This window comes from Chiloscyllium plagiosum, unplaced genomic scaffold (assembly GCF_037043375.1).
Source record: "Chiloscyllium plagiosum isolate Xiang-an unplaced genomic scaffold, Cpla_swu_hap1 HiC_scaffold_16, whole genome shotgun sequence".
Taxonomy (NCBI): Eukaryota; Metazoa; Chordata; class Chondrichthyes; order Orectolobiformes; family Hemiscylliidae; genus Chiloscyllium; species Chiloscyllium plagiosum.
Window position 1 is genome coordinate 22,867,464 of NW_028270154.1, and position 16,541 is coordinate 22,884,004.

Consider the following 16,541-nt stretch of genomic DNA (forward strand, 5'->3'; position numbering starts at 1 on the left):
GATGAGTTCAAAATTTTGGAAATGTTATTATACAGCTCTTTTCAAGTGATTAAATTTTATGTCTTTCATTCCTCTCATGATCCTTTTCTTTGAGCATGGTAGTTAGCAATACAGGAGGTCCGTCAGTGTAAGTGCTGTGAGCATAGTTTCCAGTGCATTAGTCGGACTCCTGCTTGCAAAGGCTCAGCAGGCACAGTTGTTAATGGTTCGTAGGTGTAGCAACAAAACAGTTTCACCACCACTCAGAGCGGCAAACACAGTCAAGGTGAGCGATCAGAACAATCCATTAATAGAACTGCAATTACCTAAGAAAAAGAGGGAAGGTTGGTAATAGGTGCAACATTGACCTCCAAATAGGCAGCATAAGACCTATAAGTGCACACATGACATGAAAGGACGTGACTGGTTGGCTGTGATCTGTGTCCGGTTTTACTGCCTGAAGCCACAAAGTCCAGGAGAGTTCCAATCATCTCAGAGCTGTCACAGTACTGCATAAGTGAATCACGATTTTGATCAACATTGTCAAGAATAATTTTGTAATGCTGTCTCTCATTCTGCTTTGCAGCCAAGGAAGAATCAGAGTCAAGCATTAAGAGCCCAAGGTAATACATTGTTTCCATTTGCAAACTCGGATCTGTTTTATTTTAAGTAAATGTCACCTATTTCCAAGGAAGTACTTGTCGAGTTATATTCACAGAGATCTAAGATCAAGTCACCTGCCAGTCCTGCTGGAGGATGGATGTGCTGCCTGGGAAGGGGCAGAAATGAAATAACAATCTAAAAATAAGAAGGCGATTTATGTATCAAGGTACTGACAGCAAAAATGAAACATGCTGCACAATCTACTCCATGGTCTGTTCAAATGTTGCAGAGATAAAGCCAACAAGGTTTATGATGGAAAACAGACAGTATGTCAGTTAATTGAAAAGGTGACAGCTATACGCTTTAATTGACTGAAGATCTCTTCATGGAACATAGAAGCTGCTGAATTATTCTCCATAGCTATGAAAATAGTAACCATGCTTATGGTAATTCTGCATTTTAAATCTCTTTCCCCTCCCCCACTATTTATTGTCTTTGTCTCCATGGTGCGTGATCGATCACAATGGAAGGACAGATTAGATTAGATTAGATTTGAATCCCTACAGTGTGGATACAGGCCCTTTGGCCCAACAAATCCACACTGACCCTCCGAAGAGTAACCCACCCAGACCCATTTCCCTCTGACTGATGCACCTAACACTATGGGCAATTTAGCATGGCCAATTCACCTGGCCTGCACATCTTTGGACTGTGGGAGAAAACCGGAGCACCCGGAGGAAACCCACGCAGACACAGGGAGAATGTGCAAACTCCACACAGTCAGTTGCCCAAGGCTGGAATTGAACCTGGGACCCTGGTGCTAACCACTGAGCCACTGTACCTCAGATGACCAGTTTTAAGGTGTATACCAAAACTGGTTTGTGACTGAAATCTGTTAATGATGCTTTGTTCGATTTCATCAGTCCTGAAGGAAGTTGATTATTTCAAATGAATGTTTAGTCACATTACCGTATTCGTGATCAGGAATTGAACTGAATAGGAAATGAGCTGACATGTCATCACCCTGTGAATCTGTGGAACTGGCCTACAATACACCGTGTCATGTATATTTATATTTAAGTTGGATCAAAATTTTGTGCATTCCCAGTCATGCCTTGTGTTACATTAACTGGGTCGTAAATGTATTTGCTCCACAATTAAATAGATACCTCCAAATCTGGCAAGTTGCTATAATTTTTATAGTGGAACTGTATTCCAAGCAAGAGAGCATTATGGGGAATAGAAAACACAACATCATCAAAAGTTCCCTTCAACTAAGACAGCAATGTTTTTCATTTCCAATTGCATTATTGTGTCATTCTTTTTATGTTTCTTCCTTGAGTAATCTAGTGACATCTCTGAATGAAATTGCCAATTTGGTGCCAAATTAGGGGTTGTTTTATCATTTGAGCTTTATCTAATATTGGTTGGAATAAAAGTCATTTCACATAAAACCTTTCAGCCCAGCACTGTTACATCCATTTGAGCTGAATTGTAACCCAGGTAGCAGAATTGTCTTCCTCATTGTCAAGAGTGTGGTGCTGGAAAAGCACAGCAGGTCAGGTAGCATCTGAGGAGCAGGAGAATTGACATTTCAGGCATAAGCTCTTAATCAAGAATGAAGGCCGAATGGTTCCTGAATTGATTCCTGATGAAGGGCTTATGCCCGAAATGTTAATTCTCCTGCTCCTTAAATGCTGCCTGACCTGCTGTGCTTTTCCAGCACCACACTCTCGACTCTAATCTCCAGCATTGGCAGAGTTCACTTTCTCCTTGTCTTCCTCATTGTTCCATACAAGCTATCTAATTTGGTATCACTGAATGTAGAACAATCTTACTTTGACTTGATTGTTGTTCAATATAATGTTAAAAGATTTACTATTCCGTTCTCTGCCATTTTTATTAAACTAATGTTGCTGAATCTCCTCAACGCCAGTCTGTGAGCAATTATGCCTGTGCTACTAACACTTATTATGTGATGGAAACATAGACATTAAGAGCAGGAGTAGGCCATTCGCCTTTCACGCCTGTTGTGTCATTCAATATGATGATAGCTGATCATCTAATTCGTTTCCAGTTCCTCCCCATTTTTTTCTTCCCTTACCCTTTGATCCCTTTAGCCCTAAGAACATGACCAAACCCTTTCAATGGAAACAATAGAAGATTTCAATCTTTTCTGCAATGAGAACTGAACCTTCTTATCTGCTCTTTACTGAGTTTGAAATGATGTTGAGAAAGTTAACAAGAATGTTTAGTCATGATTTGGAGATGCCGGTGTTGGACTGGGGTGTACAAAGTTTAAAAATCAGACAACACCAGGTTATAGTCCAACAGGTTTAATTGGAAGCACACTGGCTTTCAGAGCGCAACCACCTGATGAAGGAGTGATGCTCCGAAAGCTAGTGTGCTTCTAATTAAACCTGTTGGACTATAACCTGGTGTTGTGCGATTTTTAAGAATGTTTAGGTTATTGTAAAGGGTAGCTGCTCAATACATACAAAAACTTTACATTTGAAAAACAGACCCCGTGGAATGAATGATACACTGTCCGGAAGTAGTAAGACATGAAGATGGGGAGGGATGAGGTGGGGCAGGATTAAGGTGATTGTAATATTGGGTCCTGACCTTTGATTCTGCACCAACCTACTTGCCTCGACCCTTGCCACAGAGAGATTGGCATCAGGTAGCCCACCTCTCATGGGGAATTTGTGACCCTTAAATATTTGATTATTGGCTTCTTGAGGGCATATTTCCACCCTCCTTGTAATTGTTCTCAATGCTGGCAGAGTCTCAAGCCCAACAGCTTTGAAAGCTTGGACTAGTGTTGGCAGGGTGGGTCACATCTCCCTTACAGACTTTATGGAACCATCAATGACCTCTCTCCGAAGGCTTTCCTCGCTCTCTCTCTCTCCCAACCTGGTTAAGCCCAATCCCTCCACCCTCACACTCTGGCTCAACGAATGCCATTTCCCATTCCCCTCTGTACCTTTCACCCCCTCACAGGAGCCTACCCTCCCACCTATCCACCACTCCCAGATGCAGCATTACAACACCTCTCAACTTTTCTAGGTGTCTGGATCTGGTGGTCTCTCAGTGGCACTGCTGGGACCAGAGAGTCGCTGCATAGCATGGGTATCTCTCTTTCCTATTAACAGCCTGCCGAACATTAAGCGGCTGTTGGGGGTGGGGTGATTAACTGACATGTTTGAAGGACGGGGGAGTTTCAGTACCAAGTATAAAGTTCCAAGTGATGTTGACAGCTCCATTGTCACATGAATGACTGACTGACCTGCGTTCAGAATTCATTTCCCTTGCATTCTTTTACCCTTTTTTAATAGATCGAAATGCTCAACTTCAGTCAACTTTCATTTCCTTACTCAGGGCATAATGTGTTTGAATATTCAAACTTGTGCCCAAGCATGAGCAGCATGAAAGAATGGAAATGTCATCATCTACAGCTATTTTAATTGTATATATTTGGCAGATCAGTGGTGCAATTGCACTATGGGTAATCCCACCATGAGAATGTCAAGTTCCAGCGTGCTGCTTATTTACATTTTTATTACATTGGTGGGAATGCTGCATTGATTCAATATTGTGACTAATTCTTATCACACTGTCGCATGACTTGCAGGAGGCAATTATTTTGCAGTTTTGAAACAGAACTAAAAGCCACGAATAGAGTATGTTACAACTCTATTAAATGACTGTAGTCTCACCAATGAGACCAACAAATCTTTAACCAAGGATATGTTGGCATCTGTCGCATGTCCATAAACACAGTCATTGTGCCATGTGTAAGAAACATTTTGGTGACCAGTTGAAAGAATAGCTTTTGGAAGGAATTCTTTCCGGCTCCAATGAGGAAAAATAGTAATTTGATTGAAAGAAGAAAAATGTACAGTAATCCATTTGCACCTCACTTAACTCCACACTATACATCTCCTATTGAACTAAATTATTCACTGATGAATTTAAATGATTACTATATCAAATTATAAATATAATATGATTTCATTTCACGATTAAATATTTTATCTGATGCATACTTGCTTAAAACTGACTTGATTTATGTACTTGTTAGGACTTCAGTTCCTCCGGAACATCTGAGAATTTTTGTTCTCGGAATCAAATTAAATAAAGATGAAGATTTTCCAGTGATTTATGAAAATGATAAATCTGTTGGTTAAAGAGTAACAACAAACAATGATCTTTAGAATAATTTAGCAGATTGAAATTGCTTTTGTCACTGCAGCGTACTCAATAAAACAAATTGGGAGCTTTATCACCTCTGCAGTCACTGTGAACATGTGGGACTTTTCTGGGGTTGGCTTTTGCAGCTGGTGTGGGGTTGCAGGAGAGAAGTGAGGCCGAGGCGAAAGGTTGGAAATGTCAGAATTTTCAGAATTCCCTGATGTGGGGTTCAGGGTTCAGATGGGGGCCAGTTGGATTGTCAGCAGGTTGGAGGGGTCAGTAATCTCACCCATCTCCTCCTAAAGAAGACCAATTAAAATAATTAGACAGCTTGCTAAGCTTATTACAAGGTGAAATTTTGACAGGGGCACACTGTCAGGGTTGCCCAAGGGGAATTTGCATTTTTGAAACACTCTGGATGCCGTCAGCACAGCTGGTACCTCAAAGATCTCTGAGCCACCAGGGTCGCAGACCCACCTATAGTACCCAGCATGTTGTTTATGTTGAAGATATCAGTGCACAGTTCCTGCATCCGCTCTCAGTGCTGTGACATGCCACCAGCCAAGAGTTTGATAGTTCAGTCTATGGATGAGTTCACGTGCCCAGAGCTCTGAACCATTGTGATGTTTGTAGGTTGGAAAGACTCTCCCATCCTCTGCCCAAGTTTGGGTCTCTTCTGGTGTGGCAGTATTTCCTTATTCCTTTGTTGCTGGCCCAGGTCCATAGAGAGTGAAAAGAGGCTGCTATGAGAGACCCAAGAGCTAGCCTAGGAAGTTGACTGCTACTATGTTAAAATACCCAGTACTACGCAGTGTGTGACAGGTGAGACAGGGTGCACTGCATCCATTTAATGACCATATTACTTTCTATAATCATCAGGTCCACGAAGAATTCCTATTTCACCAGATCCAACTGCCTCCTCAAACTAACCTGGCTATCTCCATTGCTGTCTGCTCCATCGCAAATTGGCCATGCGAAATTGCCCATAGTGTTGTGTGCATTAGTCAGAGGGAAATGGGTCTGGGTGGGTTACTCTTTGGAGGGTCGGTGTGAACTTTTTGGGTTGGAGGGCCTGTTTCCACACTGTAGGGAATCTAATCTAATTATTAGTGAGGTGCTGAAAAAGAACACCCCTGGCTCCGATTGCAGAATAAGGTCTGTCTTTCACATTGTGCACCCATTTTTTTCCAGGCAGGACAAGAGAGAGACGGAGACACCAAGGGAGAGCCAAGGCACTGCTGGTCTCTGTTTCTCACATCATTTGCCTCAGTTTATTTGTAACTGGGTCTACCAGTATATCAGGTTTTCATGGCTACTGACCATTTTGAGGCCTGTGCAACTTCCTGTGATCAGTAGTGGACTGCATTCTGAGTGTCTGATGGACATTTGCAAACTTGAGATCTTTCCAAAGTAATGAGGGTTGCACTTTGTTTAATGGAAGATGTATAGAGTCTTACAGAATAAAAACAGACCCAGCTATTCCTGCTACACATAATGCCAGGCTAACCTAGTCCCAATTGCCTGTTCCTGGTCCATATCCCTCTCAACCTTTCCTCATGACCTAGATGAGGAAAGTGAATGAACTACAGCCAAGTTTGTGGATGACACAAAAATAGGTGGGAAAGGAAGTAGTGAAAATGATACAAAGAGCCAGCAGGGAGATGTAAACTGGTTATGTGAATGAGCAAAAACTTGGCAGATGGAATGTAATGCTGCTCAGCCAGCTGCAATACTGTGAACAATTTTGGACCCCTAATCTAAGGAATGATACACTGGCATTGGAGGTAATCCAGTGAAGGTTCACTCAACTGATAAAAGGCATGGAGGGACTGTCATATGAGGAGTGGTTGAGTAGATTGATCCAGTTCTCATTGGAATGTAAAAGAATGAGAGATGTCCTTATTGAAACATATCAGATTCTTAGAGGAATTTGATAAGGTGGATGAAGAAAGATTATTTCCACTTGGGGGTCTGTCTAGGACCAGAAGGCGTAATCTCAGGATATGATTTTATGCATTTGAGAGAGATGAGGAGAATTATTTTTTCCCTCTAAGACTGCTGTGAATCTGTGGAATTCTTTTCCACAGAGGCGTGTTGAGGCTGGGTCATTAAGTATTTTTAAGATTGAGATAGACAGATTTTTAATCACTCAGGGAATCAAGGATCAAGGGAAAAGGCAGGAAAGTTATCAGATCATCAACGATCTCTGAATAGTGGAACAGACTCAATGGGCTGAATAGCCTGTTTTGGCTCCTCTTTCTTATCATTTTATGGAATGAAGACTGACCCTTTTTGGAACACTGACTCCAGGATGTTTTCATCTCTTTTTTTTCATCTGCACTGGCACCAGTTTGCTCCATGACCACTTTGTTTCTGACTGGTAGCCTCACTGTCTAAGAAAATGACTTTTCCCCTCTGTCTCACAGCTTCCAACTTTATATCAAAGTCAGCTTCAAAGAGGAAGGACAGCTTTATCTGATGTGCCAGGCTTCTGGCTGTCTTGTGACATTGCACTTCATTCTGGTATTGACTCAATCAGCACCTTTCTCTCTTACATCCATCAGCAACTTCCTGAATCCTCCTCGCTGTGTCCTTGGCCTGGCAAATACTTCAGACTGTTTCCTGTGGAATCAAATGACCATTATTGAACATCAGTTTCATCCCTAACCTGGGAAGCACCGGGTCTATCTATGGTATGAGAACATGCCTTCTCCCCCCAGCCCAATCATTACACCTCTGCTAATGATTGAAATAAGATTAATCTGTCAAAACTTGGTATGTTTTTATGCTGACAGTGTTGAACTTTGCCGTTAACTTACGTTACTGTCCACAAAGCCGGAACCAAGGCATTGAGTGACATTGGGAACAAGCAGCACTGTTCAAGAACTTTGTTATTATTCCTATAAATAGAAAGAAAGAAAAAAGACTGATTTAACCGGTCGGCTTCATCTGAAACATCATTGAATGATTAATTATATGTTAACTCTGGGCAACAGACAGTTTTACAATACCTTTGACAGTTGGATACAGCAGAGTTGGACTTTTCAAATGATATATAATGCATGAAAGCTCATTTAATCTCTGCAGCCAGTACAAAATGGCATATACAGAATTTCTTTTCTTTCCGTGCCTGTAAGAAATGCTGGAAGTCTCTGTAACCTGTCTGTCTCCATTATGCATTGATAGCAATAGATTCCATGACAGTGAAAAGTTTATATCACAAACTATGAGACTTACTGATAAAGATCTTTGATAAGGGATGATCACGTAGGTGTTGCATAGGAACAAATTGCTCATTGCAACAGAGGATCATGATCATGAATCAGAATAATGAACATCCTCTCAAACTAATGCTAGTCCATCGCTTGCACTTTGTGGTTTTGGCTAGACTGCACCAAACACACCATTACATATTGCTGCAACACATTCTGTGCTCTCTACATATCTTACATAATGAGTGCATTACTCCCCAATGATTGTCAAATTGGGGAGGTAATGGCTTCCATTAACATTGGACTGTTGACCCAGAGACACAGATAGTGTTCTGGGGGCCCATGTTCAAATCCTACCATGACAGTTGGTGGAATTTGAATTCAATAAATATCTAGACTTACGAATCTAATGACCATAAATCCATTGCTGATTGATAGGAAAATCCCATCTGGTTCACTTAGGTCCTTTAGAGATAAGGTACCCTTTTTGAACCTGACTCCCGAATAGCTTTGGTTGGAATAAGATACACTTTGTGAGAAGCAAGGAGTTCCTTGAGAGAGGTAAGGTACCCATTGAGATTGTTAAAAGTAAACATGTTTGTGTTTAAAAAGATCATCAATTCAATGGGTCTATTCAGCTACAAAAGAACTGACAAAGGTGTCAATGAACTGCTAAGGCTTTTGCCTTAGATAAGGAAATTGCCATCCTTACCTGGTCTGGCTTAAAAGTAACTCCAGACCCATAGCATTGTTATTGACTTTGAACTGCCTTTGGGCAATTAGGAATGGACAATTAATGCTGCCTGGTCAGTGACACCCTCATCCTGTTAATGAATGTTGAAAAAAAAGGGGCAATGGACCCTTTGTGATTGTGAAGCCTTTCTAAGATGCCCAGAAACTAGTCTCATTAGTGGGCAAGAATGAGACAAATAGAGGTGTGGGTGGTGGTGAAGGGAACATGGTGAGAGGGCAAGGAGAGAAATCGAAAATAGTCAAACTGACTGCTTTGTATATATTGAATATAGTTAGAGTTATCCTTGGTAGGATGCTCTTCAGAGGGTCAGTGCAAATTCGATGGGCTGAATAACCTCTTCCTGCATTGTATGGATTCTAAAATTCTATTATCAGACATGCTGAAATGCTTTGCATTTTTTTTAACTCCACACATTTTTGGACAGCATTTTGACAGCTTTGTCAGTTCGTTGAGAGCGTTCACAGCTTGTTGACAGCCTTAGCAGTTCATTGACACCTTTGTCAGTTCTTTTGTAGCTGAATAGACCCATTGAATTGATGATATTTTTAAACACAAACATGTTTACTTTTAACAATCTCCTTACCTCTCCCAAGGAACTCCTTGTTTCTCACAAAATGTACCTTATCCCAACCAAAGCTGTTCGGGGGGTCAGGTTCAAAAAGGGTACCTTATCTCTCCAAATGAATGCACTGACTTTTGAAGCAAATACAGAACGTCACATCTGCTCTTGGTTTAATCTATTCACTTTGGGTTTCAGACATTTATGTGTTATTGTTGAGGCAAATGAAAGTAGTAATGATTTAAATGACCAGCGGACACCTCAAACTGTTCATTCATGAATCTGAAACCAATTCCATTCCCTCACATGCAAAAATGGAAAATACCATCTTCAGGCATGCATGTTGAAATTTTGAAACTTCAGAGAGGCTCCCTGATAAGGTGAACATTTGGACCTTGTGTCAATATTTGCTGCACATTGCGAATTGCTTTGCAAAGGTGATGCTGAGCCACCTTCTTAGATTGCAGTGGTTCAAGTCATGGAAGTAATCATTTAGTACTTTTAAGGATGGGGTTTCAGGATCTTGACCCATAGACAGTGGAGGAACAGATACATATTTACACATATTTATACCACCACCCACACCTCTGTTTGTCTCATTCTTGCCCACTAATGAGACTAGTTTCTGGGCATCTTAGAAAGGCTTCACAATCACAAAGGGTCCATTGCCCCTTTTTTTTTCAACATTCATTAACAGGATGAGGGTGTCACTGGCCAGGCAGCATTAATTGCCCATTCCTAATTGCCCAAAGGCAGTTCAAAGTCAATAACAAAGCTGTGGGTCTGGAGTTACTTTTAAGCCAGACCATGTAAGGATGGCAATTTCCTTATCTAAGGCAATAGCCTTAGCAGTTCATTGACACCTTTGTGAAGCTTGGAGGTGAATTTCAAGGTCATGTTCCACTGCATCTACTGCCCTTGTCTTTCCAACTGCTACTTATTGTGGTTTTTGGGAGATGCTGTTGGAGCAGCTTCATTAAGATTCTGCTGTGAATTTCCTGTATGCTGAAAATTAGACAATACATTAAGTCGCTTCTGGGATTCTTTGTTGTTCACTAAAGGACCTTGTTTCTCTATTAGTTTGAATAGCTTATACTGGCAACTTGGGCAAACTTTCAGGTCTATCTGAGCTGAGATGGACAGAAACACTTTCTAAAGCACTGATGCTGACTGATATGTTGGTTTCTCAGCACCATCCAGTTTAAGGGGATATAGGTTAGGACCACCCCGAAAATGGCTTACCCCCACAGCAACCATGAAACCCAACCTGTACCCATACTGGCAATGTGACTTCTGGCTCTCTTTAAAAAGTTAAAACAATTCATGATATGGTGCCTCTGCTTTAAATTGCCAGCCCAGTTACTTTCCGTCTATTACAAGTTCCTTGTCCTCTCAAACAGGGGGCCCTCTAGTTGATCTCACAATTTCAAGAGCCACATGCTAACTTTCTTTATGGAGGAATTTGTCTCCATGCCAACTCATGACAATCTCCAAGGGTGACCAGTTAGGCAGTGAGGGTGGGCAGGATTATGAGCATTCTGCCCTATTTGGGCTCCTAACCCACATCCTCTTTGGAAACAGGACAACACCAAATTTAAATCAAGAATTAATTTCATGAAAAATCACCATAGACAGTTGGAATAATGACAGAAATAAAGTACTCAGAATGCATAGCCTGGTTATATAGACAACCATTAAAATATCCTTTCAATTTCATTTGTTCATGGGTCATGGGCACCACTGGCTAGACCAAAGTTTACTACCTATCCCGGCCTGGCAAGTGTCAATCACATTGCTGTGGGTCTGGAGTTACATGTCGGCCAGACTAGACAAGGATGGCAGATTGCTTTCCCTAAAAGGCATTAGTGAACCAGTTTTCTTTTCAACAATTGACTGTGGTTGCATTGTTATCATACTACTTATTCTTTTTTCAAAAATTCTACATTTTAAAAATTTCACCATCTGCCATAGTTGGATTCAGGCCTGGGTCCTCAGAACATTAGACTGGGGTTCTGGATTATTAGTCCAGTGACATTACCACTCTGCCACTGCCTACCCATACAATAAGTATATAATAGTAAAAGGATTGCACAATTATGAATAAATCAGTATACAAATAATTACCATGCATTGGAAAATGCAGGTCTCCTTAATTTACAGAATAAAACTGAAAGGTCTGCTGCACTTTATATTTTGTATTAAAGTTCATAGATCATATGCTGTCAAGTTTAGTTCATTAAATTCTCAATCATTTGCAAAGCATTTACAGATTTTGTAATGTGGAGGATTGGGCTATCTTGTTGTCTATTTGTTCTATGTCTCTTTTCTGGAATGATGACTTTTCTCCTTATTTCTCTCACACACTTATTTCACTTTCAAAGCATTAATTCAGCCCCCTCTTGATAGCAAATGGTAGTTAGTGGGGCTCATATTGCAGTTTTTGATGGTCTGCGTTTTGAGGCACTCAGGTCTGGCTCGAGCATGTTGCATATCTCTGTTTTGGGATTATATCTAATGTCAGCCCATACGAAGGTTTCTTTCTGGGCTGTGAAAGGCTCTGAAATCAAATGAAGTACAGACGTATCGAAGTGAGTCCTGCAAGAGAGGCTTATACTCATGTTTGTTTCTAAAACTAGCCTGAATCACTTCCTTGGAGCTGCTACTATGTCACACTAATTCACTGCCGCAGGAGTGTACAAATTAAATGTGAGCAGAAGTAGACCATTCAGCCCCTCAAGCCTGTTCCACCATTCACCAAGGCCATGGCTGATCCACATTCCCATCTACCCCCAATAACCCTTGATCCTCCTGCCTACAAAGCATTTATCTGTCTTCATTAGATTCAGTGACCCTCGCCTCCATTGCCTTCCAAGACAGAAAGTTCCAAAGATGCACAATTCTCAAAGAGAAAGAAATTCTCTTCATTTTTTGCCCTGAAAGGGCAACCTCTAAATTTAAAACTGTCCCCCTTGTCCTGGAATCTTTGTGAGTACATACCATCTCTTTCACTTCCTTTTGCTTTATCTAGTTGCTTCACAAACCTTGCAAAAAGTTGCTTTTTTGTTTAACTGGGCCTTTTCCAACATTATGAGGCTTTGGCATAATTTATCGTAGCCTTGCTGACCCTTTGCTCCTTCCAATAATTTCTCTAATTATAAGAGCAAATGGGCTCTGTGGTGCATATCATTGTGTATCTGTAGAGATGCAAGTGGCCCAGTAACCTTTAGCATTGGTTGTAGATGGATCTACAACTACAGTTACCACTTGTATAAGTGGCTGTTCTTGGCCTGAATGCTTTGGTACATCTAGAGTCATATGAGAAGGGTTTTTTGGATTAAATAGATGTGGTTACTTTCTGAGAGACATCTCAATAATCTGTGCCAAATTCTGCCATTCCCTTGTCGTTGGACACTCTCTCAATATAGACAGAATGTCTTGGCAGCAGACTGCTGGGCAACTGTGAAGCTATTAAAATCCTGCACTATTATTTTCAAGGACATTGCCAATTACTTTCCCAGCTAGTGCACATAACATTGGTGGAACGACTTACTATTTTGTTTGCTTCTTTTTTCATTTTGTCCAATTCTTTGTGTGGTACAGAGAATGTGTTTTTTTTTGCCTTTTCTATATCCTGATCGACAATGGAGTAGATGTCAGAGGAAAAGTATGCATACTTCTGATCACTCCATATAGCTCTGTTTCTTTGAAGTATAGACACAGCATGTATTTAAATAAAAGATTGGAACTGCTGCTTGGCAACCAGATACAGAAAAGGTTGATGCTGCTGCTGGACTAGCTATAGAAATAACAGCATGTCTGCAAGCTGGTTTATAATCTGCTAATTGTCTCATCACATTCAATTTAGATGATTGCTGATTTTGTTCCCTTTTATTTTCGGACACATTTGAACAATAAAACCACAGCTTTATAACCCCTCTGAATTAATGAGCTTTCATTTTTGAGTTTTGTTGCTTTTCCTTTTAAATATAGCCAGCAATAAAGAGATTTAGGTTTTAGCGCAGAAGGCAAATATGACCTGCTGTCAGCATCGTGATGTCCAGCCAACTACTCGCTTGCTGGTTAAGGTGATTTGTGTTGCAGTGACATGTGTTGCTGGAGGATTATTACGAAAAGAAGTCTTCTAACTCCAATCTCTGCCTGACTTGTTGTTGGCCAGGTGGGACCCAGAGGACTACTTGTCACTCAGTGTGCCACCTGTCACCCACTGAAACCCTGATGGGCAGTGGATGCCATGTAAAATCTAACCTGAGATGCACATTTCACAATTAATGTTCTGACAAGCAACACCATTGTCAGAAGTCTGTTGAATGGATATGCCACTACATGGCTATTGTTGGAGGTAAATCTTTATGGTGCTAATTGAATAAATAACGAAAACAGCAACAGATCCTTAATCACACTGTACTGCAGTATCTTCTGCCAGGTTTAAATTGCGCAACTGGAAGTAAGTAAGTTATTTCATTTGTCGGACTGGATGGCCATACATAAAATGAACAAATCCTATAGGTGAGGCTGGAATTTCAAAGTGCTTATTTTCCTTGTAAAGAAAAAGATGCAGACAATAAACCCAGCAAGATAAATCTGGAAAGGCAGCTGTTATGGTCAAAATCTCTGAGGGTGTGGGTGTATCTGGACACAAGTGCCAGTGTGGTTCTCTGATACGGACACTGACAACATAAGACTGTGGTGAGGTGGGTACAGGTCTGAGAAGGACTCTGCTCAATCACCAAGTACTTATTAGTCACCTATGCTGATATAGGTCTATCAGTGGTACCTTGCTTGCTGTGTACTATTGCCGACAATGCTACTTTTAGTAGGATGCTAAATGCATTCCATGTTAGAATGAATGTGGATACTTCTTTGTCCTTTTGTATGGAACACAGCTTTTTTTTAAATTATTGCATTATTTTAAGAAATCCAAGAAACAATCCAGGCCTGCAGTGTTAACTGGGCCCCACAAATGTCAATCATTATCCTGCTGTGAGGACGATGTGTTGGATTTCTGTGAGACAGATGACATGAGGCCAAGTCATCTTGGAAATTCTCAGGCTGCTTTGTCAGGGCCAGATAAGCATCTGGAGGGCAATTAACTTTATTTTTAATGTAATACATTCTTACTGTTAAGAAAATCCTTTCCACTGTTCTTGCAACATTAAAAGTCATGATTTGCAAGTGCTATTTGGAACTGGACACACTGAAGGTGTGCTAGCAGTGACAGTGACATTATGGGTGTAAGCTGATCTGCCAACACTCCATCATAGCGCCACCTTAAGGTATTTTTTGCTTAAGTTTTTTTTTTGTCTTTCTGTTACACTCATGTTCAAAGATTTTTTTAGATAATCAGCCGTAAAGATAATATGGTTCGAACTCCAGAGCTCTTCCAGTGCACTTTTATAGAGTCATAGACTCAGACAGCATAGAAACAGACCCTTTGGTCCAACCAGTCCATACTAACCATAATCCCAAACTAAACTAGCCCCATCTGTCTGCACATGGACCATAACCCTGAAAATCTTTCTTATTCATGGCCATATCCAAATTTTTTTCAAATGTTGTAACTGTACCCACATCCACCACTTTCTCTGGAAGTTCATTCCACACACGAACCACTCTCAGTGCAAAAATGTTGCCCCTCATGTCCTTCTTAAATTTTCTCCTCTCAACTTAAAAAATATATCCTCCAGTCTTGAAATCCCCACACTGGGGAAAAGACATCTGTCATTCATCTTATCTATACCCCTCATGAGTTTAGAAAGCTGTAAAGGTCACCGTTTAACCTCCTATGCTCCATGAAAAAAGGTCTCAGCCCATCCAGCCTCTACCGATAACTCAAACCTTCCATTCCCAGTAACACCCTGGTAAATCTTTTCTGAACCTGCTCCAGTTTAACAGTGTCCTCCCTAGAACAAGACAACCAGAACTGGACACAGTACTCCAGAAGAAGCATCACCAATGTCCTGCACAACTTCAACATGATGTCCCAACTCCTATATTCAAAGGTCTGAGCAATGAAGGCAAGCGTGCTAAATGCCTTCTTAACCATCGTGTTTACATGAGGCTCAAGGGAGAACTAGCCATTTGGATACAGAACTGGCTCAAAGGTAGAAGACAGAGGGTAGAGGTGGAGGGTTGTTTTTCAGACTGGAGGCCTGTGACCAGTGGAGTGCCACAAGGATCGGTGCTGGTCCCTCTACTTTTTGTCATTTACATAAATGATTTGGATGCGAGCATAAGAGGTACAGTTAGTAAGCTTGCAGATGACACCAAAATTGGAGGTGTAGTGGACAGCGAAGCGGGTTACCTCAGATTACAACAGGATCTGGACCAGATGGGCCAATGGGCTGAGAAGTGGCAGATGGAGTTTAATTCAGATAGATGCGAGGTGCTGCATTTTGGGAAAGCAAGTCTTAGCAGGACTTATACACTTAATGGTAAGGTCCTAGAGAGTGTTGCTGAACAAAGAGACTTTGGAATGCAGGTTCATAGCTGCTTGAAAGTGGAGTCACAGGTAGATAGGATAGTGAAGAAGGCGTTTGGTATGCTTTTCTTTATTGGTCAGAGTATTGAGTACAGGAGTTGGGAGGTCATGTTGTGGCTGTACTGGACATTGGTTAGACCACTGTTGGAATATTACATGCAATTCTGGTCTCCTTCCTATCGGAAAGATGTTGTGAAACTTGAAAGGGTTCAGAAAAGATTTACAAGAATGTTGCCAGGGTTGGAGGATTTGAGCTATAGGGAGAGGCTGAATAGGCTGGGGCTGTTTTCTCTGGAGCATTGGAGGCTGAGGGGTGACCTTATAGATGTTTACAAAATTATAAGGGGCATGGATAGAATAAATAGACAAAGTCTTTCCCTGGGATCGGGGAGTCCAGAACTCGAAGTTTAGGGTGAGAGGGGAAAGATATAAAAGAAACCTAAGGGGCAACTTTTTCACGCAGAGAGGTGGTACGTGTATGGAATGAGCTGCCAGAGGATGTGGTGGAGGCTGGTACAATTGCAACATTTAAGAGGCATTTGGATGGGTATATGAATAGGAAGGGTTTGGAGGGGTATGGGCCGGGTGCTGGCAGGTGGGACCAGATTGGGTTGGGATATCTGGTTGGCGTGGACAGGTTGGACCGAGGGGTCTGTTTCTATGCTGTACATTTCTATGACTCTATGACTCTATGTGATGCGAACTTGAAATAATAATATACCTGAACCCCTCGGTCTCTCT

The 16,541-nt window shown here is 41.2% G+C and overlaps 1 protein-coding gene across 13 annotated transcripts in view; it reads left to right on the top strand.

Moving 5' to 3' along the window:
- The window catches only part of LOC122556528 (teneurin-2-like), a 2,772,576-nt gene that overhangs the window by 534,571 nt on the left and 2,221,464 nt on the right, over positions 1 to 16,541 (top strand). For all 13 annotated transcript variants that reach the window (XM_087995212.1, XM_087995211.1, XM_087995218.1 and 10 more), the window contains exon 6: positions 566 to 602. The gene's annotated coding sequence lies outside the window, so the exon portion shown is untranslated. The remainder of the gene's footprint in view (positions 1 to 565; positions 603 to 16,541) is intronic.